General features: G+C 41.9%; 1 non-coding gene across 1 annotated transcript; it reads left to right on the forward strand.

Annotated features, from left to right (window-relative positions):
* Window positions 1-2,280: 2,280 nt before the first annotated feature.
* LOC113772665 lies at window positions 2,281-2,387 on the forward strand. The gene has a single exon (XR_003468627.1). It is a non-coding gene; the product is annotated as a small nucleolar RNA R71 (small nucleolar RNA).
* Window positions 2,388-2,816: the final 429 nt, after the last annotated feature.

The raw sequence follows: 2,816 nt of genomic DNA on the forward strand, positions 1-2,816 counted from the left end.
GGGTTTTTTTTTTCATTTTTGAAGTTACGGTCAAACAAAAAATTTCTTTTTTTTTTGGAACAAAATGTATTTTCGAAATTCAGAATTTGAAATGAAAATGGCCTCGAAATTCTTTGAGGTTTGAATGCTCATCTTTCTTGCGAACATGACGCGGACATGTCAAGAAGGTAAGAACCCTTCTGATGAAGAGCTTTCCATGTGACTCGGCGTGGGCACGTCATGAGGATGGAAACCCTTTTGACCAAGCACCAGGAAGTCGCATTGTGCCACGCGCCTAGTTGACGCGAGTGCGTCAAGTCAGAGAGATACCTACGAAGAATCAAAAACGAAAATTGAAGCCAGAAATCTGTCAAACTCAATGAAAACATATTTAACCTATCAAACAAAATTGAATAAACAACTAAAAGAAATTGAGTTGCCTCTCAATGAGCGTCTTTCTTTAACGTCTTTGACTAGACGTTAAACACCACTCTTTAATATGGATGTAATTCAATTTTTCTTGTAATCGATGGCCCTCCTCTGGGATCCAAATAACTTTTGAGTGCAGCTTTCTTTCTTAATTTTCTATTCCTTTTCAACTTATAAATTGCTTTCTTCCCCTGATACTTGTTCGCAGCAATTTTGAATTTATCCCTACAAGCAAACTCAGAAAATTCTTACACAGAGAAATTAATAGCATGAATAGCAAACACAGAGTGAGAGTTAACAGGATGTTCCATTGTATCAAAAATATTAAAATTGACTATTTCTCCATCAAATTTCATGGACAAGGTACCCTTATTAACATCAATTTTTGTCTGCGCTGTGCTAAAAAAAAGTCTACCTAGTAGCAAAGATGAGGGGTCAGGGGAATGATCATCATCCATGTCAAGTACATAAAAGTCAGATGGGAATACCAAATCATTAATTTTGACCAACACTTCCTCAACCAACCCATTAGGGTATGCATTGGTTCAGTCAGCTAACTGAATTATTATCCCAGTTTTTTTTAATGGATCTAGGTTCAGAGAAACATAGATAGATTTAGGCATTATATTAATCGATGCCCCTAAGTCCAGCATGGCCTTCCTAATCAAAGTGTTGCCTATCTTACAGGGGATAGTGAATATATCTGGATCCCCACATTTCGGTGGGAGTTTCCTTTGTAGAACCGCTGACACATTCTCCCCCACGATGACCCTTTCATCTCCCCTCAACCTCTTTCGGTTGACGCACAAGAGTCTCAAAAACTTTGCATACTTCGGCACTTGTTTGATTGCATCTAAGAGGGGGATATTGATCTCAACCTTGCGGAACACCTCCAGAATCTCCTTTTCCTTATCCTGTCTCTTCGGTTTCTCCAACCTGTTAGGAAAGGGAGGTGGGTTAGTTTTAACTGTAATGACTGGGTCTGGGAGTACCTTTGAATTTGTGCCATTGCTGTTCTCCTTCTCAAGCTCATGTTCGATCCTCTCATCATCTTTGTCCTTTGGAACCGTGGGTTCAGGCCCCTGAACCTCCTTCCCGCTCCTTAGGGTCATCGCACTTACGTTCTTCGAGTTCACTTCAGGTTGAGACGGCAATTTACCTTGAACTTGAGATTCTAAACGGTTAATTGCTATCGCCATCTGACTCATCTAACTCTGCATTGCTTGCATCTATCCCAGTTGATTCCTCATACTTTGCAGGTCAGAGTCCGTCTTTTGTTGATTAGCAATCAATTGCTTCATCATCTCCTCCATGGACGGACTTGAGTTTGAAGGGGGTGGTGGTGGTGGGCGCGACTGATACTGCTATTGATGCACCGGCTATCTATTTGGTGCAAAATTGGGCTGCCTATTTCCTCCATAACTGAAGTTAGGGTGATCCCTCCAACCCGAGTTATATGTATTCGATTACAGGTCATAGGCCTTTCTTGGAGCGGGCGCTTGACTAGTCATGTTCACTTGCTTCGCACTTTCATCTTGAATCATTGGGCACATCTCTGTAGAATGGGCCATAGCAGTACAAATCCCACACACCTTGGCCTGTGATGCATTTCTTACAGCCAGTTGCCTAACAAACGAGGTTAACTCCGTCAATTGCTGATGGATAGAAGATGTCTCTACCTCATTTACCTTGCGTATCGGGACATCCTCCCTCATACCGAACTGTTGTGAATTCTAGGCCATTCCCTCAATTAGCTCCCACGCTTCTCGAGGGATCTTGTTCACCAATGCCCCTCTACTTGCAGTATCAATTATACCCCTATCTTTGAAGAGTAGCCCCTCGTAAAAATATTGTATGAGCAACTGCTCACTTATTTGGTGCTGAGGACACTTGATAAACAACTTCTTAAATCACTCCTAGTAATCACAAAGTGACTCCCCTGGGTGCTGCTTGATATCACAGATCTCCTTTCTTAGACTTGCGGCTCGAGACGCGGGAAATACTTGTCTAAGAACTTTTTCTTCAGTTAGTCCCACGTAGTGATACTACCTGGTGGTAGGTAGTAAATCCAGTCTTTTGCAGAGTCCTTCAAGGAGAAGGGGAATGCCCTCATTCTAATTTGTTCTTCTGTGATTCCTAGGGGCTTCATACTGTTGCACATGACATCAAACTCCTACAAGTGCTTGTAAGGCTCTTCACCAGGCAAACCGTGAAAAGATGGCAAAAGATGAATTAGATCAGATTTGAACTCAAATGGAGTGTTATCATTTAAATTGGGGAAGGTAATGCATAAAGGCTGTTAATTTAAATCAGGTGCAGCCAACTCCCTTAGTATTCGTGCATTAGCCATAGTCACTTCTTCTCGATCCGAGTCACTCGAAGTATCACCAAACGGACTTGTTGCTTCA

This window comes from Coffea eugenioides, chromosome 5 (genome assembly GCF_003713205.1).
Source record: "Coffea eugenioides isolate CCC68of chromosome 5, Ceug_1.0, whole genome shotgun sequence".
Taxonomy (NCBI): domain Eukaryota; kingdom Viridiplantae; phylum Streptophyta; class Magnoliopsida; order Gentianales; family Rubiaceae; genus Coffea; species Coffea eugenioides.